Source organism: Carettochelys insculpta, chromosome 2, assembly GCF_033958435.1.
Source record: "Carettochelys insculpta isolate YL-2023 chromosome 2, ASM3395843v1, whole genome shotgun sequence".
Taxonomy (NCBI): Eukaryota; Metazoa; Chordata; order Testudines; family Carettochelyidae; genus Carettochelys; species Carettochelys insculpta.
This window is the reverse complement of record NC_134138.1, coordinates 30383793-30408986: the sequence shown is the minus strand read 5'-3', so window position 1 is coordinate 30408986 and position 25194 is coordinate 30383793. Positions and strand designations below refer to the sequence as shown.

Below are 25194 nucleotides of genomic sequence, written 5' to 3'. Positions count from 1 at the left end.
AATTATAAAAATCTTAATGCTTCCATCTCCATTCACTCATCTTCTACATAGGACTGCACATGTGGAATACTACTGACCTAACTTTTTTACAAATGAAAAACAATTATTTTCCCCTCAAACAATTTCTGATATTTTTTTCATTCCAGTAAATAAAAAGTGAAGAACTTGTATATATTTTAAGAGCTTTCCACTCGTTTATTCCACGTTCCTAAAGGCCTTTTATTATCTATAGCCTTTTCCCTCAGAGTGTATTATCCTCCTATTGTCCATGAGCCTTGGTGCAACAGCCCATTCTTAACAACTCTGAGAAGAAAAATATTGTATTTTCTAAAGGGACTGGACATCATTATATGGAATTGTTATTCTCTATCCCTTGCTTATGGGAAACCCTTATGAACTTAATTAAGGTTAAGAGTTTTGTCATGGGCATTTTTAGTAAAAATATTGCACAGGTCACAAGCAGTAGTTACAAGCAATAAACAAAACGTCATAGAAGCCTGTCACCTCTGACTTTTAGTAAAAGTATCAGAGACAAACAATCCAACCACTGCTAGGGGCTGACTGCTATCCACTGCTCCAGCCCTGTTTGCTCCTACTGCAGCAGAGGCAGACATTTGCTACAAACCAGTCAGTCACTGGCGGGGATCTGAAGCCAAAGCAGTCACAGAGGTCTGCTGAAGTCAAGGAATCAGTGACATCTGTGACAAAAATTGTATCCATACTAATAATTAAGCATGTGCAATAATTACATAGGGAGAGACAACCAAAAAAGACCGTACTGCAGAAGGTTATACAACGCAAGTTACAGCTATTCCGGTAACTCAAGACCCTGGTGTTCAGCATAATGGACGGTTTGAATAGGAGAGGCAGACCGCAGAGAAAATGGGTAGATATAGTAGATTGGTGCAGCGCTAGACTACAGAAACTAAGCAACTCCGCACTGGTCAGGGAAAGATGGAAGGAAATAGTGACAGAGGCAACAAACACCAAGGGGCGCTGAGTCCATGGTTGTTGTTGGATGATGAATAAAGCAGCAGAAAACCAAAGCCACTAATGGGCAGCTAATCATTACAGCATTTTATAATATCTAAAAGGGTATACTTTGTGTAATTCTTTTAGATAAGTTCCTTTGGGAAAGCTGAATTATGCTGAAATGAAACAGGGAAGAGATATGTGGCATCACCAGTATGGTCTTTGACCAGGATGTTCAAAAATAAGATGAACATATGATATAAAATTAAAAAAAAAAAAAAAAAAAAAAAGATATTCAGGGGCAACTGGCAACTCTAGATTTCTCTTACTGCAGATTTCTGTACAGTATACTTGGGCAATAGATTCTAAACCTAGCTAACTAATTAAACAAGCCACAACAATTAGCTAAGCTAAACTTGTTTTGCTAACAACATCCACCACAGCAAACAGCTTGGGAATTTACTTGTTTTAAAAAAAAAAAAAAAAAAAAATCACATACGAACATAGCAAGAGTTTTGAAGGGCAATGCACTGCAAAGCCAACCCATTGTTCAGACACAACCAAATCATTTTCTCCCGTTTAACAGTTTTCCTTATGATGTTTTATTCTCGCAGCTAGGGCCCTGCACTTTCTGGCACTACTTACACTTAACACATTTTCTGTTTTTACCCAGGGAACAAATTTCTTCAAAATATTCCCAGTCAGGGTCTCTCTTACACTCAGAAGCCATGACAGTTTTTCTATGGCAAAGTGCAAGGGAACACAGGAAGGTGCGGGTGCATGCCTTTTATTTCTAATTCAGTTCACTGTTCTTTTCTATGCTGCCTCCATCCTTTACTATGTATTGTTCCTCTGTCTTCAGATAATGTCTTAAACTCTGCTGAGGTTGGCCCAGGGTCCACCCAAGATATAAGCACAGAACAAAAACAATGTTATCAAGCCTATGTCTGTCTTTGCACATGTTTAGTCTGCTGAGAAACAGAAACTGAAGACCCAGAACTTTCAAGGAGCAAGAGCTATTTGTTAAACTTGACAGATTAGAGCTATTAATTTTTATGAGATTAAGTAGAGGTGTAGCATGTTTGTAACGAGATTTCATTTTAATGTATTTTTAAATTACAGTTTTAGCACTTTATTAATTTTAAAAAGTGCATTTTTATTTCTTTTAAATCATTGATTTTTACCCACCCTGGAAAGAAGACAAGTGACAGAAGGATACAGGCAAATAAATGGGGAAGTACAAGAAAACAATTCAACAATATGGGTCAGCATTACAAGAGTTGTCACCAATTGCCAATTTTTGTAGGCATAATGGAAAAAGTTTTAAAGTAGTATTAAGAGTTAACTTTTACAGATATTTATAGGGAGCTCCTCCAAAGCACGAGGAACTACATTAATAAATGAATAAATAAATCACTCTTAAAGATTAAGCAGAGAGTGATGAAGTTTGGCATTACAAACAATTCTCAGGCAGAAGTCAACCCTTCAAGAGTGAACGAAAGATTAGTTTGTGTCCTGTCCTCACCCTAAGGCCCCTGAACACGAAGACAAGCAGCTTATATTTGATGATGTGCTAAAGAAGGGAGAGTCTGGGAAGTATTCAGGGAGAGGGTGATGTGATCAAAGCAACGTTCTATGAGAAGAATTTTTGCAGCAGCCATGTGAATAGATATGAGTGGAGGAAATTTGTATCTGGCAGGGCTAGAGAAAGAGATGCTGCAGTAATTGAGAAACGAGATGATGAAACCTTGGATGAGAGTGTTAATGTGGTAATAGGGAAGGCCAGATCTTAAGAGATTGTATGCAAAAAGTACTGGCGGATTTAGTCTGAATGCAGACTCACAGAGGAGGTTACAGGCCTGAGTGACAAGAAAGATGGTGGTATTGTTCAAAATGATAGAAAAATGGTGAAGAGAAGGTGAAAAAGTTCACTTTCAGCCATACTGATCTTCGGTCAATGGCTAGACAACCACATACATGGCGGACAGACTGAGATTTTTGTTCGGCTAAAAAGACAGGCTTGGAGCAGAGAAAGATCTGAGAACCATCAGAATTAATTGCAGGAGTTGAATATGTACCTGCAAATGAGATTATCGATCGAGAACTTAAGAGGGAAAAAGACAAATCTGTTGCACTCCCATCGAAAGCTGTGAGCTGAACGAAGAAACACAGAGGAACGGCCAAAGGACATGAAGGAGTAATTTTATGGTAATCGCAAAGATGATCAAATGAAAAGGAACAGTATAATTCAGAAACAATATTTTTCAGTGGAATGAGTTTAAAAAAAGAATTCCACTAGTCTATGAAGTGGATTTGTTATACAACACAGTATTATCCAAAAAAATATTAACATTAGGAAAATGGAGGAAGAGGAGTTAAAGCCTCTAGCATTACTAACACATTTTTCCAGCTTCAGTTCTAAAAACTGTTTTGATTTTTCTGGATTGGCATAACTGTTATGGTTGATATTTCCACCTTGGATGTTAGGGACAGATCAAACATACCTGACTCAAGTCTGAAAATATAATGAAGGTTTTCCAAACATTAAAAGCATTATGTGGACCAAGTAGACATGGAGGCACCTATAGTCACTTAGGTTTCCTGATAGCACAAACAGCAATTGCTAGCATGGTTATATTACTACTGCAGTTTCAACCTCCCTGGTCCAGCATCCTCAGGACCTGAGCGGTCCCAGATCAGGGATTTTGCCAGAGCAGGGGTGATCAATTCTGCTGCCCCCCACTGGACTCAGCCCCCACTCCTGGGGTCCCTGCCTCTGGCTTCCAGATTACCTCTTCTGATCATGCAAGCTCCCAGCTGCCAGCTCCAGCCACAGCTTACTGAGGACGCAACTCCCTGGCCAGACCCTGGCGTGGCTTCCCACCAGGCCCTGGGTGGAAGGCACTGTGAGCTGTGGTGACACAGGCTTTCTACACAGCCCCAGGTTCCTGCCCGGCCCTGGTGACAAGCCACCGCTCCCCCACCTGGGCTGCCAGCTTACCAGCCCAGGCCCTGCTCTCTCCTGCTGCTCTGGGTCCAGGCTCCCTGGCTGCTGCCATCTCCCCAACCCCTTGCTACCAGACCAGCTTCCACTACCCTGCCCTGGGCTCCTACGGATGGTCTCCTCCCAGTCCCAGGACTCTCTGGTCCTGCAAGATCCATGGGTCCTACTGAAAAATGGACACTGCAGGATGAGAGAACGCGAGATCTGGGAGTTTTAACCTGTACTATCTGCCAGCCATATTACTGCACTCATTCAGCTTGCTCCTCACAGTAGAGCTACTAGAAGAAGTAAATGCGGCATCAGGAATACACAAAACACTAATGCTAAGGCTGCATCTATACTGGTCCCTCCCTTTCAAAAGGGGCATGTTAAAGAGGGAGTTCAGAAGATACGAATGAGGCACTGACATGAATATTCAGTGCCTCATTAGCATAATGGCAGCCATGGCCAATTGGAAAGTGCCTCTTTCAGAATGTACACTGCCTGCGTAGATGGGCCTTTTGAAAGGAACTCCGACTTCAACAGCCCCCTCTTCTTGTTTGGTTTTAGGAAAAAGGGGCTATCAAAGTCAAGGGGATCCTTTCAAAAGACCCCCGTCTAAATGGGCAGCATGCGTTATGAAAGCAGCACTTTCAGATCGCAGCCACCACTGTGCTAATAAGGCGCTGCACATTCATGTCAGCGCCTCATTAGTATCTTTTGAACTCCCTCATTAACACGCCCCTTTCGAAAGAAAGGAGCCAGTGTAGATGCAGCCTACGGGAATAAAAAGGTTAGTTTCCTGTGAGGGCAAGATTTTAATTCTTTCTATTCTGGGACTAATCATGAGCATCTGGCGGACGTGGGAGAAGGATTTAATTTTTCACACACATATTAGTAATTAATACAAAACAGAGCTTGGAACCTATTACACTTTTCTTGTGAGAAAGAAGGGGCTAGGAAGGCAAAATGGTCAGCATAACAAGGTTTCAACAAAGACTCATACCAAGAGCTGCTAAATCTATGCCAGGGTTATAGATAGCCTGAAATTCAAGGGCAATATTAGTGAAGAATTTGAATTATTTGTTTCAAGTACTGAAAATTTCAAGAAATAAAGGTAGCAAGTTACTTTTAGCAGAGATTAGCTGTTTCTCTCCATGTATTACAGAAATGCTGACACAGAAAATAACATACAAATAGGAAAAATAATTTAAGGAGTGATAGCCAAACAGAATACAACAAATGCACTTGCAATTACAAAACATTAATCTCTATTTGTAATGTCAACCTTTCAAAATGTGGTCTGCTTGACTTCTAATATACCATCCCCAACTGCAATACCCAAATACAAAACTACATGAGAGTTCGTATTTTAAAATACATTTCCAGTGGAATTGTCAGTGAAGTGATCAATTTTTTTTCTTGGACTACCCAATCGGGGGTGCCCTGGTGCAGAGGCAACACCACAAGCCTTTGCAACATGACAGGAACTGTTGTTGGCCTTTTTTCACACTTCAGTCCTCTTTTTAATGATTTTTCTCTTCCTTGTTAATTTCTTCTTCTCTCTCCTTTACTTTGTTTTGGTTTTGTAACTCTCATACCCACTGCGTATGGTTCACTGTTCCATGTAGTGGCACCTAGACCATTTACACATAGAATTAGTTTGCCCTGCAGCCTTAGCTGAGATGCAGCTGGTTTTTAGCTCAAATTTTAGAGGCACCTGCACACTAAGCTCCAGAGGTCCCAGATTTGAGTCCACCTGTAGGGGGTTACAATTTCACTTGTTTCTCCAGAAAAATGCAGGCAGCTGGTGCCTGGGAACAGCAATAGGTCAGTTGATACAAATCAACAATAAACTAAATGCTAGATGTGCAAAGAGAGGCTTGGGTTGGCACAGTAATCTCCAAAGACGCACCTGTGCATTTAAACAGCCCCTGTTGCCATCAACATTAGAACAGAAATAGCTTACTAGAAAGAAATTAATAACTGTCTTTAATTTTAACTAGAGAAGCAATGGGTCAGATCTAAGATCCTATAACTTTCCTCTACCTCAGGGGTTCTCAATCATTCTGAGCCCTCACCCCATGCTATAAAATTCCATGGCCTAGGTCTCATGCATCTGATGAAGTGGGTCTTTGCCCACAGAAGCTTATGCTCCAAAATATCTGTTAGTCTACAAGGTGCCACAGGACTTGTTTTTGAAGATACAGACTAACTTGGCTACCACTCTGATACAAGTCCCCTCTGTTCTACAGCAATTGTTTCTCTGCATATAAAATCCAGGGCTTGTGTTAGTAAGCAAGACAACTGCCCAGGGGCCTATACCACAGGGAGCAACATGAATTTAAGTTGCTCAGGCTTTGGCTTTAACCCAGGTGGGAGTGCATGGGACCCCATGCTGCAGACCTGCACTATACAGCTTTGGCTTTCTGTCTAAGTCCTAGCAAGTCCAGTGCTGGCCATGCTTTGTGACATCACCCCCACAATCTGTTCACAGCCACCCAGAGGGCCCTGGACCTGGCAGGTACCCACTGATCTGACCATCAATCTTATTGGGCACCTTTCAGGAACCCCCATTCACTTCAGACTGAGAATCTTTATGGTATGGTCAAATTTTGGCCTATTAAAGATGGGCCCCTTTAAAAAGGGAGACCAAACTGAAGCCTAATCAAGTTAAAATTGCTTCACAGGTCACACTTATCCTTAACACTTCCTGTCTATTTGTTGTGTTTTGAAATTGAACATTCCTGGGTTTTTTGTTTGTTTTTTTTCCCCTTAAAGTGTCTCCTACGAGCCTCCAAATAGACCAGAAAAAATTACCAGAAAATGGACTACACTGTATCGGTCCATTTACCCAGCTTGGTTAGGTCCCTCATAATCTTCTCTATATTTAATTACCTTCAATAACTTACCTGCAAATGCTCCACTTTACCCATTTTCACAGACTGCTATATATTGGGTTCACTGTTTTATTTACTCTTCATAATTTCACAGCATACCACAAGCTTACAACTGAGCATTTTTAGAAAGTAAACTAAGCCCCCAATTCGACAGCTCAAGAGAACTATGCATGTAAAGGAACGTGTGTTTTCTGAATCTTGGCAGAAGAAATTACCTTTGAAATATTGCAATATTCTTGCTGGAAGTGTTCAAATTCAACTAACAGGGTAGATTAAATAAGACAAAGCAACAAAAAAATTTAAAAAGAAAAGTGACAGATAGCCATGTTAGCCTCTATTCTATCAAAAAAAGCAGTCATGTAGCACTTTAAAGACCAACAAAATAATTTATTAGGTGATGAGCTTTCATGGGACAGACCCACTTCTTCAGATCCAGTGCAGCCTGACTGCTTTTTTGTTTTGATAAAAAGAAAAATGTGACTGTTACAGCTAAAACTTTGGCAGGCAGGATGATTGTGAGGTGCAATTCAGAAAGGCCAAAAGGAACTAGATCATCTACTCTGATCTCCCACAAATAATTAAATTTCATCCAAATATTCCTATGTTGAGTCCAAAGACTTCAGTTAAATTAGAAGAAGATTTTAGACACCAGGAGATTAAACTGTTGTGAACCATCAGAAGCATAACCAATGCCTAAGAGCCCCGCAATGGCAGAAAAAAAATGATTAGCTCAGATATATCTTAGCATGCAATCCAGGCTTCCTCTAAAGCTGCAGGGAAAGGTTAAAAAAAAATTCAAAAGATCCCTGCCAATCTGGTTTAGGGAAAGTTTCATTCCCAACACCGATCCAGCAATTAGCTAGTCAGTAAGCATGATTCTCTCTATCACCTCTGAGCACTAGCCCACCCTCATTGATATCCCATCTCTGGATGTGGCCAGAAGCTTCAGAGGAAGATGCATTCAGTCCCCCTCCCACCTTCTCCAGAACACAGCTGTACATCAGGACCATGTGGCTGTGAGACAGCCTTCCCAATCTGAGATAAACCAGATGAAACCACGGAGCACACGATTAGATTAGATTATAAAGCTACAAATATTATAATCAGGTAGAGGGCTATGCAGGCAATCCTATTATTACTAAAACGCCTTTTAACTCTAAAACACCCCCCAAACAAACACAACACTGATAATTCTTTCACGCACCACTTCAACTGATCTCTAGTTACTGCACAAATAGCCCCTCTCCCCACAAGTGGGCTCTCAAATTTTCCCCTTTCAGGCTCTCCATTCTAACCTTTTACTTTCCACCGCTCCAACGGCAGCGCCCCAAGCCCGGAGTGTTAAGCTGCTTCAGGGAAAACCTCACAAAACACTGTTCCACTAACGTACGCTCACAGACATCAGCTGCCCCCTACGGGGGGCGAAACATTTCTCCCAAGTATCTTTAAGCATCCGCTTCCCATTCAAATCCCCACCGCATTCAGAGCCGCACGGAAGCCCCTCCCCACCCCCCAGTCACAATCACCTGCCCGGTGCCCCGGAGTAGGAAGATCTAATGCTGGCGGCAGGCCGGTCACCTTCCGCAGATCAGGGCCACCCTCTGAGGGAGCAGGAAGCGGGACCTCTGGGGCACGTCACCCTCGGTTGCTGAGTCTCACCCCCGCCGCTCCGCTGCCTATCCGGGGCGCCTCGCTTCGCGCGGCAGAAGGGCAGGCGCCAGTGACCCGACCTGCTCCCCGGACACTGGCCGCAGCGCCCCGTGCACCGCCGAGGAAGGGGCCCCAGACACCACATGAAAGCCCTGCACGTCGCTCCGCCCCCCGGGCTCGCAAGAGAGCCTCAGGAGCACCGGGCCGCGGCTGCCCAGCCGCAAGAAGGGGCGGGGACGTCTAGGCCTCTCCGCGCCCCTGAGGAGCGCAGCCCCCAGAGGACGCAAATCCCCTCACAGATCCCCTTCGCCGGCTGCTCACCCCGAGTCCTGCGTGGCGGCAGGAGAAGCCGATGCAGCGGCTGGCGAAGCCGATCTCGGTAACGCTCCGCGCCTCCTCCCAGCTCCGAGCCACTCAAACAAACAAGATGGCGACCGCAGCCCTTCCTGCCGCCCAAACCCGCCGTTCAAATCGGCAGGATGTTTACTGTTAAAATGCCCCCCATCCTGGCATGGGGATCCAACGCGCAGGCGCGTCACCGCAGCCACTCACTGTGACGATCAAGGCTGCGGGCGGGCGGGATTACACGAAGATTCCAAATGCGCATGCGTTCTAGTCACTACCTTCCACCCGCAGAACCAAGAAAAAGGGCGGAGCCTCGAACGGTACTAAAAGGCGCATGCGTCAGTGCTGAGCGTGGCACTGCCTGGGGAAACAGCAACGAAGGGTCCTATAGCACGTGGGGAAAGGCACTCGGGAGATGGGAAGAGGTTTTGAGCATGCGTAGTCACTGAGCTGGCTGAGGCGGTACAGTTGAAACGGCCCGCCTCTTAGGAAGCGGAAGCGGAAGCGGGAGCGGGGGGTTGGCACGCTCTGTAGGCCAGGAGTGGCTACTGCAGTTGCTAGTTACAGCCCCTGGCAGCAGGCTCATGCAATAGTTAAGCACAGCGTGCAGGGATCAGCCCCAGGCAGATCACAAATCCTGAATCGCATGACAATTCCCCCATAAGACTGGCGGCAAAGTCATTAGATTTAAAAGTCCCACCTCAAACCAGGTTTTATGCTATTGACTGTGGAATCCTCCTCCTCTGCCTACCTGCACCTCTGCTAATTTCAGGTTCATGAGTTAGCCTCTAGTGCACACACAAATACATACCTCTCCCTAGCTTCTTACTACCCAACACTGCCCACCTCCGGCCCGATAGGGAATTACCCTCCATGTGTTATTGCCATACCAAATCCGGGATCCATTTTTGTAAATTTCACAGCTGTATTTTAAAAATCTTGAATTTCAGTTTCAGATATTTAAATCCTACATTTAATGGTTTTATAACAAAGCAGGAACAAAGGTTTTATAACAAAGTCAAGAACAGCACAACGTGCACATGTAAAGTACTTAAATCAGCATTCCTCAAACTGGGCATCCCAACTCAAATGGGAGGTTGCAAGACTTAGTTGGTGTGCCATGATATTGCCCCCCTTCTGTGCCGTTCAGAGTTGGGCCACCAGCTGTTGCTCACAGGCCACCACGTTTTGAAAACAGCACTGAAGTAAGGGTGGCAATTCCACAACTCTCCTACAAGTGCCCTGGACTAAGGGCTTGCTTCTGTAACCCCTCCTGGTCACTAGCCCAGCATGAGGTTAATCAGCACAGGGGAAGCCTTGCAACTTCTTACATAACTTGGGCAACTAGGCCTGAGGCTTCTTGGTGTACTTGGTTGTGTGTTAATGTGTGTGTACCTCAGACCAGACCCACTCAGACAAACTACCAAGAACAGGCTTTATTCTGTAGATAAACACAAAACAGGCTCACAGTTCAGCAGCCCCACTCCTCTGCCTGCAGCCTGCACGCTGCTTCAGCTCAGTCTCTGCTGAGACCCTGCTGGGGAAAGGGTCCACATTCTGGCAGGAACTAGGGAGTTCTCCCACCATGCTGCAGTTTGTAGTCCACAACTTGTAGTTCCCAGGACTGGGGCTGAAATGCACTGGTCATTGGGCTACACTTCTAACATATATGTAGAATGTTTTCTTATAACCATTTATGTCTCTGGCTAGGTTGACCTCATTTAGTGCCTTCGCCTTTCTAATTTTGCACCTACATACTTGTTATTTGTTTATATTCACCCTTTGTGATTTGACCTAATTTCCACTTTTTGTAGGACTGTTATTTTGTTTTTGTTTTGTGTTTTGTTTTGTTTTTAAATTTTTAGATCATTCAAGATCTCCTAGTTAAACTAGGGTGGTCTCTTGCCATACTTCCTATCTTTTCTAGGAAGTGGCATACGTTGCTCTTGCACTCCTAATAACACCTCTTTTAAAAACTACCACACCGTGCGAAAAGAGTCCCTGGACTTAGATGCTGTATCTACGTAGCTATCTATGTTGCTGATCTGCTAATGCAGCCCCTGCTGTGTGCCAGCTCTCAGAGAGTAGGGCATTGCCTGCCATCCTGTTTCTAGCTGGCTATGGCTGAGGTGATTAGTGAATTGTAGGCAGGCACCATGCAGTGGTAGGTTATGAATTGCCCCGGCTATTCACCCTCTTGCTGGCCTCTTCCTACTTTGGTACTTCAGCACACCCCTCAAGCCCTGCTGCTCCTCTATACCCACCTCTCCTGGCAGGGGGCATTCCACTTCTAGTGCAGCACAGAGAGCCAGTCCTGATCAGAGTACTGAGGGTACATCAGTCCTTCAGGGTCTATATTCTGGGGTTGGATTTCACATGCCTAGTGGGAAGGTGCAAAGTCAAACTATCAGGGTTTGATGAATGACCCCTGTATTTATTATCACAAGGAGTAAGGTAGGTCTCATCGCTCTCCCTCAGTGAGGATGGCCAGATAAGTCACTCCTAGACAAGTCAATTTCAGTATTATCATAGCTGGAATTAGATATCTAGGATTGCCTTTCAGGCCTAGAGTAGACCTGCCTTCAGCTGACCAGCTGCCTCGCCAGGAGACTCCTTCCTTCCCCCACTGCCTCTGACTGGGTTGGTGCCCCAGGAAAGCCCAAGAGTCTCCAGCAGAGTAATGGCTGAGAATGGCTGAGCCAACCATGTGCCAAAGCCCCACATAGCACTGACATGGAGAAGCTTCTCTGTCTCTCAGCTAAGCTCTGGAGTGGTGTGTGAGAACAGTGTTCAGCCTGTTCACACACCAGACCTGAATGCTCCATAGATTAGTACCCTCTTCAACCACTACAGCCCCTCCAGCCGTGAGTCCTTGCAGAGAATTTAGGGCTGCTCCATCCCTTAGGCACACTCTCCTGCTGAGCTGTCTCTCTGCCAGGGTTTGCTGAAGGCCCTGCTGCCAGGTTCCCTGGATGCTGGGCCCTGGTGTACAATGCAGTCTTAAGAATTAACCCATTTCTGCCCATGCTGCAACCAGGAAACGAGGCAGGTGGGTTATGTTGGTGGCCAGCAGCAGCCTGGAAATGTTAGCTGCCTCTTGGTACTACGTGGGCAGGAAGGGAGCTGCTTTGAGCCACAAAGGAGTGGTTCTGGGAGGGTGTAAAGATTTGCTTTGCAAGATCATCCCTCCTCCACCTTTCTCTGCAGCTGAAATCAGCTTCCGTCCCTTCCCTCCTGCACAAGTCTGAAAGGCTGCTGCTGGCCACATTCTGCTATGAACTCTGGCAGAAATCTGAGGAGGGGTACATGTGACCCTACAAGTCCCCCCACCCCATTCCTGAGGGAAGATGCTGTGCCAGGTACTAGGAGAAGTGGACCTGTCGTAGAGGCCCCTCCTGTCATGGAGGTTGAAGAGCTCCAGGCCGGGAGTTGGTTCAGTTGGTCATCCTCTGTCCATGACAGAGCTGTACGGGAATGTGTGTGTGTCACCCCTCCAGTGTCCCTATAAGATGAGTGCTTGGGTGGCTCCCCAGGAGAGATTGAGAGATTGTCTGGCTGATTACCAGAGCACCCACAGCTGGCAGCATGTGTTTCTATTGGTGGTGCACCTCTGCACATGTGTCAGTGCATATAACAAAATTTATTCCATCCATGGATGGAAACAAAATTAGAACACTGCACCCCTCCCTGTTTGAGCACTAAAGCCTCAAGCATAAGAAAGTAAATAAAAAGAATCAGCTACACAGCATTTCTTTTTAACCCGGCTCAGTCAGCTTGATGTAAAGCTGAATATTTGTACAACTGATTGCCATCAAACACACTTGAATATGAGTAATTTTACCAGGTATCCTGTATTCAGCACAGGAAAATATGGTCACCTGAATCGGGGCTAATGAATGTATAATCAAAATCTTTGCCATTTGGATTCAAATGCAGTCTTCTCCAGATTGATCTAAAGGGTTTCATACACCCCTCATGGAAAAGCCTGATAAGTTCTTCCATCTCAGACACAGATCCTTCAGACACAGCTTTCGGCTTTCTAGAAGTGAAACAAACAGTCCTCCTGTTAGAGGTTGTACCTCTCTGGTTTGGCACACTCAGGACCTCAGTGATCCCGAACAAGGGATTTTGCTGGACCAGGGATGGTTAGTCCTGTGACTACTCCCCTGGCTGGTTCTCTGGACATGACTCCCCAGCTCTCTGGCTGTGGCTGGCCACCTCAGCCAGCCCCACCCCAGCACCAGCCCTAGTGCTCTGGTCTCCTGTTGTGGCAAACCAGCACTCATCCCCCACCCAGGGCTGCCAGGGCAAGCTGCTGCTGGGGAAATCCAGTGCTCAAGTCCCCTGCCCGAGGCTACCTTGGCAAGCCAGTGCTCCAGTCCTGGTGCCTCACAGGGGGCTGTCAGGGCACGCCGGCCTGCAGGACTGCCAGCTGGCTGCTGTCCTGCCCCGGGTCTCTGGTCCAGGAACAACCCTCATCCTGCCATACTAGGGATGTTGCCAGATGAAAGAATGCCGGGTTTTGGCGGTGCAACCTGTATTACCAGGCAAGCAATAATCACTTTTCTCGCCTTCAGGCTGTTTTACTATGAGAATCTAAAAGCAGGTTTCATGAATCCGGAAAAAAGGACCCTATACCATAAATCAAATATCCCCCTTTAAAGCCTGCTTCCATATTGGAGGCCAAGCTGTCACGTCTTCCTCCAAGTTTCACAGTTCACCCTGCCCTCTGGAGCACTCGAGTTAGTTCTCCTTTGCTTCAGTAATGTTGCATGAAATAATTTTTTTTTCAGAACCGTGTGTTCTGGAAGTTTGAAAATAGCAAGCATTTTCCCAGGAACCAACTGTCTTATCTCATAGAGAGGATTATGACTGCAGGTGGAAAATAAGCACCAGGAGTAGATGATTAATATACAAATAATTTTTTCTATATTAATGATTCTAGGTCTTTTTAGAGAGAAGAAATGAAATACAGAAAACCAGTAAATGTGTTTTTCTGACTAGAAAGTTTTTCAGTCATCTCTATGAGGCCTCAGCGTGTCTGTGAAAACACAAGAAGGTCTAACAACATATTGGATCAACTATAAAAGAAAATGCAATAAATCATCCTTGGTCCAAAGAGACCTTAACTATATCATCATAATGAAAACTTCCTTATGAAACAATATTGTGTATTTCTTTAGTAGATTATCAGCATGTAAAAAAACGTGGAATAGTGAAATAACAAGAAACTCTGCTTTCCCTCCAAAGATTTAAACAGTATTACTGTAATTGAGCAAATCTATTATATCAGATAATAATATGCCTTAGGAGATGATAGTATATCAAACAAATAGTGAAAAAAAACATTCAGTCTAGTCTCCTGATCCCTCTTCCTCTGACTCAATTTTGTAGCTTTCACCTTTAATTTTCTGTAAGAGTTTCTCTTTAGAATTTTTATACAAAAGAAATATTGATTCTCATTATGCCCCAAATAACATCATAGACTACTGCAACTGGAAGGGACCTTGAGAGGACATCGAATCCAGTCCCCTGCACTCATGGCAGGACCAAGTACAATCTAGGTTATCCCTAACAGATCGTTTGTCTAGCCTCCTGTTAAAAGTCTCTAACGGTGCAGATTCCACAACCTCCCTGGGTAATTTATTCCAGTGCTTGACCACCCTGATAGTTAGGAAGCTTTTCCTAATATCCAACCTAAACTTCTCTTGCAGCAGTTTAAACTCATTGCTTCTTGTCCTATCATCAGCGATTAAGGAGAAATAATTTTTCTCCCTCCTCTTTGTAACAACCTTTTAGGTACTTGACAGTTGTGATCATGCCCCCACCTCCAGCTTTTCAGTCTTCTCTTTCCGAAACTAAACAAACCAAATTCTTTCAGCTATTCCTCATGGGACATGTTTGCTAGACCTTTCCTCATTTATGTTGCACTTCGCTGGACCTTCTCCCATTTCTCCACATCTTTCCTGAAATGTGGTGCCCAGAACTGGACACAGTACTCCAACTGTGGCTTAATCAGTGCAGGATAAATCAGAATTACTTCTCGTGTCTTGCTTATGAGACTCCTGTTAACTTCCAGAAAGATATTTGCTTTTTCTGCAAGTGTCACATCATCATCATCATCAACAACAACCAAGGGCTCAATGCCCGTGAGTGTCTGATGTCTCTCTCACAATTTCCTTCATTCTTTCACTGTCCATTGTGGGCCGTGTCTACACTAGCCCCAGACTTCGAAATGGCCACGCAAATGGCCATTTGGAAGTTTACTAATGAAATGCTGAAATACATATTCAGTGCCTCATTAGCATGTGGGCGGCTGCAGCACTTCGAAATTGACGCAGCTCGCCACCGCGTGGCTCTTCCTGATGGGGCTGCTTTTCAAAAGGAGCCCATCTACTTCGAAGTCCCCTTATTTCTGTGAGCAGATAGGAATAAGGGGACTTCGAAGTAGGCGGGGTCCTTTCGAAAAGGAGTCCCGTTGGGACGAGCTGCGCGGCTGCGAGCCGTGTCAATTTCGTAGTGCTGCAGCCGCCCACATGCTAATGAGGTGCTGAATATGTATTTCAGCGCTTCATTAGTAAACTTCTAAATGGCCATTTGCATGGCCATTTCGAAGTTTGGGGCTAGTGTAGACATGGCTGTGGAGTGGTTTAGTTTCTGTAGTATATGTGTTAGTTATAATTCTCTTTCAGTAGCCAACTTATCCACCCAACACCAGTTGCTTGATTGGTGTTGCGGACCTTGTTTTTCCGGGCGACGTCTGAGCCGGCATCTTCTATCATTTAGTCGTACTGGCATCAAATTTCATTTGTATTGTTGTTTCAGAGTCAGCGCACCATCACTCATATGACCAATCTTCCTCCTTTATCCAGGCTTGGGAGTGGCATGGAACCTCCAGAGGCTTCATGATGGAGTTAGTGTCACACCATTGAATCATATTTAGTTTCTCGTCCACTATGTCCCCTAGATCCCTTTTTGCAGTACTCCTTCCTAGGTAGTCATTTTGTCATGGGGCTTGGTGCATTCTTGCAAGGCTGCCCCCCTGGATCCACATCTACCCTGCCTCTTCCCCTGAGTGCCTTCCTTCAGTTACTTCTTAGTCAATGCCAGCCCCTCTGCTGCCACTGGAGCAGGCCCCACAGCCAGTGACAGCAGAGGTGCCAGCACTGACCTCCCCTGCTCTGGCAGATTCCCTGTTTCAGGACCAGAGAAGCAGAACCTGCATTTGTCTTCTTCTGAGAGAGTGATGCCAAATGTTAGCTCAAAATAAGGCTGAGGAGGGGAAGGAGAGAGGTAGAAATTACGATTAACCAACCAAACAACCAAACAACACAACCCTAGAAACTACTTACAAATTAAATCTCTTCACATTTGTTTAATTGTTCTGAAACTTTTGCATTTGAGCGTCAAATTTGTCCTTATCTTCAAGGGAATAATTTGACTGTATAATATTTTTTTCACAGTCTTTTTTATATGTGTAACTATTACACACTATTGTGACAGTTCCAGCCGGTCATCTTTATAAATATGCTTGCAATTTCCAGATGCGTATATATAAGGTGAAATTTCATAGACTCATAGAACTGGAAGGGACCTTTAGAGGTCATCTTGTCCAGTTCCCTACACTCATGGCAGGGCTAAGAATTATTTAGACAAGTGGCTCTCAACCTTTCCAGACTACTGTACCTCCTTTCACAGTCTTATTTGTTTTGTGTACCCCCAGGTTTCTCCTCACTTATTTTCTTAGAAAACTAAATATAAAAATACAAATTGTTACTGAAAAATGCTTACTTTCTCACTTTGCTATATAATTATAAAAAGTTTATTTGAATATAAATATTGTATTTACATTGAAGTGTATAGTATATAGAACAAACCAGAAACCATGTGGCACTTTAAAGACTAAGAAAATAATGTATTAGGTGATGAGCTTTCATGGGGCAGACCCGCTTCCTCAGATCTGTAGATATATCATCATCTAATAAATTATTTTGTTAGTCTTTAAAGTGCTCCATGACTTCCGGTTTGTTTTACTGGAACACAGACTAACACAGCTACCTCTCTGTTAGTACGTTGAACAGTATAAACAAGTCATTGTCTGTATGAAATTTTGGTTTGTACTGACTTCACTAGTGTATTTTACGTATCCAGTTATAAAATTAGGCAAATATCTAAATCATAGGGTTGGAGGAAACCTCAGGAAGACTTTGAGTCCAACCCCTTGATCAAAGCAGGACTAATCCCAACTAAATCATTCCAGCCAAGGCTTTGTTAAGATGGGCCTTAAAGACTTCTAGGAAAGGAGATTCTACTGTCTCTGTAGGGTAACTCATTCCAAAGTTTTATCACTTTCCTAGTGAAATCGTTATTCCTAATATCCCACCTAGACCTCCCTCACTGCAGCTTGAGACCATTGCTCCTCATTCTATTATCTGTCACTCCTGAGAACAGCCTCTCTCCTTGGTTTTTGGAATCCCCCTTCAGGTAGCTGAAGGCTGCTATGAAATCCTCCCTCACTCTTCTCTTCTGTAGACTGAATAAGCCCAATTCCTCCACATCTCCTCATAAATCATGTGCTCCAGCCCTCTTATAATTTTGTCACCTTCCACTGGACTCTGTCCAGTGTATCCACATCCTTTCTGTAAAGAGTGGGCCCAGAATTGAAGTCAGCACATCCTTTCTGTAAAGGGTGGCTCCAGAACTGGACACAATACTTCATATGCGACCTCGCCAGTGCCAAAAAAAGGGGAATGATCACTTCCCTAGATCTGCTAGCAATGCTAGTAAAAATGCACTCCAGTATGCCATTAGCCTTCTTGGCTACAAGGGCACACAGTTGACTCATATCAAGCTTCTATCCACTGTAATCCCTAGGTCCTTTTCTGCAGAGCTGTTGCTTAGCCAGTCAGTTCCCAGCCTGTAGTGGTGCTTGGTATTCCTCTGTCTTAAAGTGCAGGACTCTGCACTTCTCCATTTCAAACCTCATCAGCTTTCTTTTGGCCCAATCCTCCAATTTGTCTCGGTCTCCCTGGGCCCTATTCCTACCTTCCAGCTTATCAACCTGTCCCCCTAGTTTAGTGTCACCTGCAAATTTGCTGAGGGTGAGTTGGTGGATATCCTAGAAGACCTCTCTGTACCCTCAGGGATATATATCCCTGGTTGAGAGCCACTTTTCTAGGGCAGGTCTCTACAACCTTTCAAAGAAGAGCCATTTTTGTCTTTTACTAAAATATTGCAAAAGCTGCTTCACACACAACGCTACTTGTGAGTATACAGAAGGGATGGGGCCAAGGGCAGCCAGCCCTCAGTGCTGCCTGGAGTGCAGCATGGCCTGATGTGCCAACACTGCACTCCAGCAGCAATTTAAAGGGCCTGGGGCTTGGGCTGCTGGAGCTCCAGGGCCCTTTAAATCACTGGGCCCCAGGGCAATTGCTCCCTCTCCTCCCAGGTTAGCAGGCCTACCTGGTGCATATGGGGAAGATAGAACTTGCTTACTTGTAAGGGACATAGATTCTCCACGAGATAAATTGATAAATTGGACAAGGCATAGTAAAGAGATATAATTGTAAATGGAACTGTGTATGAAGCTTAAGCATCTGTTATGTCACATGATGCAAGATGTAAAAAACCAAAAAACAACACCTCTTGATTTAAACAACTTATCATGTCAACATCTAGGGATAAGTATTAGGCATCTAACATCACATTTTCTGGTGGGTACTCATTCAACTCAATTACATCACAGGTGAATTTGGCCCTAAATATCTCAAAGTTTGTCTTATATTTAAGACTGGTGGCTGGAAGTCTCCAGACCAGGATATTTATACTTGGATTTGCCACAGACTAATTTAATTATGAGAAAGTCACTTCTTTAGGGTGGATTCTGCTCCCACTGAAGTGAATAGCAGAAGTCCCATTTCTATCAGTGGTTCATGTTCGAGCCCATAATCGCTTGATGCCCTCAGTTTCCTCACATGTAAAATTGATGATAAAGCCCTGGTTTACAGGGATATTGCATGAACCAAGTGAAGCTCTTTGAAATGAGCTATTTCATGGTAAAGTATTTTATTTCTTCCATCATCTTTCATGACTGCTTCCCCTTTTGGCATATCCCAAAAGGGAAATTAACTGAAGTTCTCCATTCTGTTACATAATATAGTAAGCGTGCACACATGCACACAACTACATTAAAAGAACATCATTAAAGTTGCAAAGTCAAGCACACAAAAGTCGGGAAATGCCAGAATTAAGGTTGCCTGAGGCTATGCAACATAACCCCTCTTTTGTGTATGCCTTATAGAATCATAGGGCTGGAAGGGACCTTAGAAGGTCCTCTAGTCCAGACCCCTGTTTCAAGCAGGATCAACTCCAACTAAGTCATCCAAGCCAGGACCTTGTCAAGCCGGGACTTAAAAACCTCGAGGGATGGAGAATCCACCCCCTCTCTAGGCAACGCATTCCATTGCTTCACCACCCTCCTGGTGAAGTAGATTTTCCTAATGTACAACCTACATCTCTGCCTCTGTAACTTCAGACCATTGCTCCCTGTTCTGCTATCTGGCACCACTGAGAATGGTTTATTTCCATCCTCTTTAGAGCTCCCCTTCAGGAAGTTGAAGGCTGCTATTAAATCACGCCTCAGTCTTCTCTTCTGTAAACTAGACAAACCCAAATCCCTCAGCCTCTCCTCATAGCTCATGTGCTCCACCCCCTTAATCATTTTTGTTGCCCTCCGCTAAACCTGCTCCAGCACATCCACGTGCTTTTTATGCTCGGGAGCCCAAAACTGGACACAATATTCCAGATGTGGCCTTACCAGTTCCAAATAGAAGGGAACAACCACTTACCCTATTGTCTTCAATTCTCGGATCTTACACACTGTATTTTCTGACAGGAGGCCTGCCTCTTTCAGTGTAAAGAGTGGGTGGGGCACACTTAGGCTACGTCTACACAACAGCCCTATTTTGAAATAAAATAACACAGCCATATACACAATGCATTTTGAAATATCACCCAGCTCTTCGAAATAGCATTTCCAGGTCCAAAACACTATTTCAAAATAGTGCCATTGGAGCCCATTGTGGCTTATTTCAAAATAGGTGTTATTCCTCAGGGAATGAGGTTTACCGGAATCAAAATAATTCACCCACTATTTCAAATTTATTTCAAAAGAACGTGCACATCATTTAGACTATGCCAAAGTTATTTTGAAATAATTGCTGTTGATTTGAGATAACTTGGCTGTGTGGATATAGCCTTTGTGAGCCATTCACCTCTTCAACATTTTGTTTGTCTCTCTTGTTCAGCATGTGGTCCCACACCTTGCTACTTCTACACTTTTCAAACCAAGTAAATAAGGCACAGAGACACACATATTCCATGTAGATAACACAAAAGATTGAATATTCCTGATGTCCAGGCCCAGTCTTCCTCCTGGCTCCTTTTCGTATCTCACTCTCCCCACACAACACTGGTTCCTCCACACGTTTGCCTGGCTACCAGCCTCAGTATGCTTCCACTTGCAGTTTCCCTCAGCTCCCAGTTCCTCTCTCCACCCGTTACTGGTTTCCATCTCCTTGCCCAGCCAGTCTCAGTCTCAACCTCATCAGAAATCCCATTTTAGGTTTCCTTCCTTCCATGCAAGCATGTGGTACCAGTGTCCTCACTGCAGGGTGGGTGTCTCAATCAATTCCCCTCCCCACATGCCACTCCACACCCCATACTGGTCTAGTTCATGTTCCCTCTGGGTATAATTCAGGCAGGTTCCTCTTGTATGCTGCCAGGGCCTAGTGCTCAGAAGAAGGGACGCTGAGCACACAGAAGAGTCTGGCTCCCTGCTCTCATTTCTGGTGTTTCACCCTGGTGCAACTTGCAGCAGTTCAGAGCTGCATTTGCAAGAAAAGTATTGCTTAACCCCAGTCTGGAGCATACTCATTACAAATGGAAATCCTGAGGCATTTAGCTATGAAGCACTAATTAATCTCTACCCAGGATATGCAATCTGGGATTTTTTTTAAAGGCTTGTAGCTCTCATATTGGGGTAGCTTTTCTTGGGGATGGCAAAATGCACGCAGAGAACACCCTGGGCCACATTTGAAATCCTTGCTACAAAGTCTGAGGTTCTAGAACTTTTCAAAGACTGTAGATTTTTCATATGTACTGAACAGAGTATTTTTAATTAGCTTCATTCTCAATAACAGCTGAAATATTTTGGCTGAAATTGTAAGAATCAGCCTGAAGCAGACCCCCAGCCTGGAAATGTTCAGGTCAAATGGTAAGATTACAAGCAAGAGAAAGCAGGGCCTTTTAACTGGAAGTGCCAGGCAACTACTAGGCAGTGCTACCTGCCCCACCTGTATTTTAAGGGTGAAAGTTATCTATACCCACAAAGGGTTATATGAGTTTTAAGCAGTTCATATGCTTTGCGTAAGCTCTCTGCAAAGGAGTGAATAAGCACATTATTCATAGGAGTATAATATATAGTTTTCTACTATTTAGATTATTTAAAAATATTTAATATTATTTGCCAGATGGCAAATGTGTAATTTGTAATGTGACTGTCAGGGAAATATTGCTGTCAAGGAAGCCCCACCCAAGTGGTGGTTCAAAATCTAAACCTTCACATTGCTGTCAGGGGAAAATGGGAAGAAAGCTGTCTGGTGCTGAACTTGCCAATATCATGCAATCCAACCCTCTAACTCCCTGCTGCTGATCACCACACCCAACTCTCAGTTTGCTCTTGAAACAACTGCCGGATCTCTCAGCTGTTAAGTGCCGCTACACAATTATCTTTCAAACACTGAAAACACACACACTGAAATAGGAGAACAGGGTAAAAATCATAGCAGGCGGGGAAATGGAAGATGGGGATAACTTCCGTAGTGACTAAGGGAAATGATATGTAAGTCACACAGTCGGATGATTTATGGAATATCTGCACTGCAGTCAGAGTGCGATTGATGTTTGAAAGGCACATATCCATTAGTTTTCATCTAGCTAATGCAGCTGAAAATAGAAATGAAGATGCTGCAGCAAGTTCCTAGCCCATGCTACCATGTCTTCACTGCTCTTTTTACCTGCACTAACTCATGTAAAACTAGTACATGAGTGTCTTCACGACCTCAATCGCACCTTTGATGGCAGCGTAGACTCTCCATCAGAGGCTATGACTAGACTAGAGCAATCTGTCAACAGAAGTTTCTGTCAGAATCTATCTTCCAACAAAATGTCCGTCAACAGATTGCAGCCAGATACCAAAGCAAATAAAAAAAATCGGTCTGCTCTGGTGACAGAGAGCAGCCAGACTGCTCCACCACTCTCTCCACAGAACAGCCCCCAGAACACCATCAGACAGGGTCGCATAACCAGCAATCTCTTCTGGAAGCCCTAGTGAGGCACACACTTAAAGGGCCCCCGCCCTTGATGCCCATTCCCTGCCCATGCCGAGGCGTGCCTACCTCTACGAGGAACAGCACAGCTGCGACAGCAGGGCTTGACACTTGCCGAGAGACACAGTGCCTTCCAGCTAGCCCTGGTGCCACAGTAGCTCCTGGGCTTGCACTGGACCCACCCAGAGGTGCTTCAGCACCTGCTGCACCTCCTGATGGCCATCCTTCTCTTCCTCTGGGAGGGCAAGCCTGACATAGGCTTTGGGGAACTCACTGGATGGAGATGCCATTACCAGTGTGGTGTCCAGATATCTGTTCTGCTCCCTGCTGTGTTGCTAACCTTTGGCTGCATGCATGCTCCCTCCAGACTGCTGCGTTGGCTTCTGCAGTTAGCCAATGCAACAGACATCTGGGAGTGCCCAGTAACCACAAACCAAGAGAGGTACAAAGGAGCCAGATTAACCGTCATTGACACATGGCCTCTAGTACCCTGCGTGTCCCCAACTTGGACACCAGCAGTTTTACACTAGTACATGCATGTGCCTTGACAATGGACTCGGCACACTTCCAGGGGGCAGGAATGCCCCAATCTGTTCCCCAGGTCGGTCGACACAGTCCTGGTGACATACACTTTTATACCCAGGTAAAAACAACTTATGTGTACATTACGTAAACTAGGTGCCACCCCTAACTGTAGTATGTTGACACCCCTTAATGTAACTAGATCTTACCCATTATCTTGTAGATGGAATAATGTACCATCAAAACAACACTATCCATCATGTTGTCATTCCCACCCATACTGAGCCTGGGTCAGAATGTACCTTGTGCTAAGCTGTTATCTCTGGGGAGGGTCCTGGTACCATACAACATGTCCTACCTTACTGAAATGTGTTTATGTGTATCACTGGGTGCTTAGTAGTGTTCTGATCAGCCCTGTCTCTGCCAAATTCCTGTGAGCAAGATTTGGGTTTTGCTCACAGTTCAACTTTTTCTGTTAGCTTAGTTAACCCTACTTTGTTCAGGCTTTAGCTTTGGCTTAGACCTGTTAGTTTTGCTGTATGTTAACAAAGCACTGACTATTGTTCAGGCCTTATGCTTTCTGGATTCACAATAGGCCCTCTCATTACTACACTTACCATTACTGCTGCATGGTCCTACTCACGCCCACCCTGCCGGGTGCATAGGTGGATCTGGAGGCATTGCACCAGTTCTGATTGGTGGGACCAGCTGGTCATGGGGTAGTGGGACAACCAGCAGTGGCTCCAGAACTTCCGAATGTGGAAGGAGACCTTCCTGCAGCTGCGAGCCTGGCTCTCTCCCATCCTCTGCAGACAGGACACCCACCTGTGGCCCACCATCCCCGTGGAAACTTGACACCCCCAACAGCTACTGCTCTGTGGGAAACCAGTTTGGCATGGGGAAGTCCACTGTGGGGGCTCTCCTCATGGAGGTAAGGCAATCTCAGGCTGCAGTCCCTGCATGGGGAGGATGTCCCTTCCAAGGGGGACTCTCAGGAAGCGGGGTTGGGGGTACAAGGGGTGAGGTTAGGGTGGATGGGAAACCCCACCCCCGGGGGACCATGCCATCCTATCTGCACACAGCCCTATTGCCAGGAGTGGGGCGGCCTCACAGGGAGGGCTCCCAGAGAACTCGGGGGGTGGGAGGGATGGGAGAAGGGAGGGACACCCCCGGGGCCCAGGTATTCCATCTCTTAGTCCCTGACATCTGTTCTCAGTTCCCTCCCTTTGCAGGTCATGATGGCCATCAACACCCCACTGCTGTGGAGGGTCATCCGTCTGGCAGATGTGGATGCGATTGTGGCTAGATTCACCACCCTGGGGTTCCCAAATTGCTCTGGGGCTGTGGATGGGACCCACATCCCAATCCATGACCTGGACCACAGCACGGCTAAGTACATCGCCCACAAGGGATATTTCTCTTTGGTGCTGCAGGCCCTGGTCTACCACCATGGACACTTCATCTAGGTTTCTGTTGAGTGGTCGGGTCAGGCACACAATATGCAGGTGACCCACAGATCCAGGGGACCCAGGATCTCCTGCCTCAGATCTTTGGTTGGTGGCCATGTGTAGCCCTGCCAAAGTTCTTTTGCTTTGGCCCATGCCTTCTCCAGGGTGCGGGCATGTGGTGGCCAGCTGGGCATATGCCAGGGCATTGCACCACTTCACCTCGGGGTTGAGGAGGGTCTCTTCCTTGCCCCACAGGTCTAGGAGGTGGCTCACCTTTTACACCCCCAGTGCATCTTGGGACCCCTCAGGCCAGTCCTGCAAGGGCCCAGGGGTGTCTCAGGGTGCCTGTTCTATAGCCATCTGGTCAGGTTCTGGGGAAAGGAGTGATTGTGAGGCCTGGGGGAGCACAGGTGGTGTCTCTGCTGCTTCCACATTCTCAGCTTCTTGCCACAGAGTTTCCTGGGCTCCCTGCATCTTTAAGACTGGCTGGAGGCGGGAGCCATAAACCTCTGATTGCTGTGGTAATCCTGCATGGTACCCTGAAGGCCTTTTCTGTCTCCTGAAGGCCCCCCCAGAATGTCCAGACTGGCTTTCTGTTGACAGATCTCTGCTGAGAGAAGCATTCTTCCTCATGTGCAACAATAAATGGATGTCAACAAAATTGCTGAGCTCTGTCAATTTATTGTCCATGGAACGCCTAGGTAATCTGGATGCCCTATGGTTTTGTTGACAAAACTTTCTAGTCTAGATATAGCCAGAGGGATAGAACTCTACTTTCTCCATGGGACAGAAGGGGAAAGCCAGTTCTAGTCAGCTTCATTTATATGAATTGTAATGTTGCTTACATGGCATGTTAAGTCTGGTTTCTTAAGTTGGAATTTGTTTTGACTGTATAAACAGCACTAGATATTTATTACAATATTCTTGAAAGGCCAAAAGATTTGTGCAGGATGAGGCTTGGAGTGAATACATCAGTCAGAGTTTAT

At 45.2% G+C, this 25194-nt stretch overlaps 1 protein-coding gene across 2 annotated transcripts in view; it reads right to left on the bottom strand.

Annotated features, from left to right (window-relative positions):
* Nucleotides 1-9067, bottom strand: part of RAD21 (RAD21 cohesin complex component) — a 33444-nt gene extending 24377 nt beyond the window's left edge. Inside the window, exon 1 of one of the 2 annotated variants that reach the window (XM_074986743.1) lies at nt 8827-9067. The gene's annotated coding sequence lies outside the window, so the exon portion shown is untranslated. Of the gene's footprint in view, nt 1-8381; nt 8531-8826 lie in introns of those variants that run through there. The other variant, XM_074986744.1, reaches the window with a different exon arrangement.
* Between the last annotated feature and the right edge of the window lie 16127 nt (nt 9068-25194).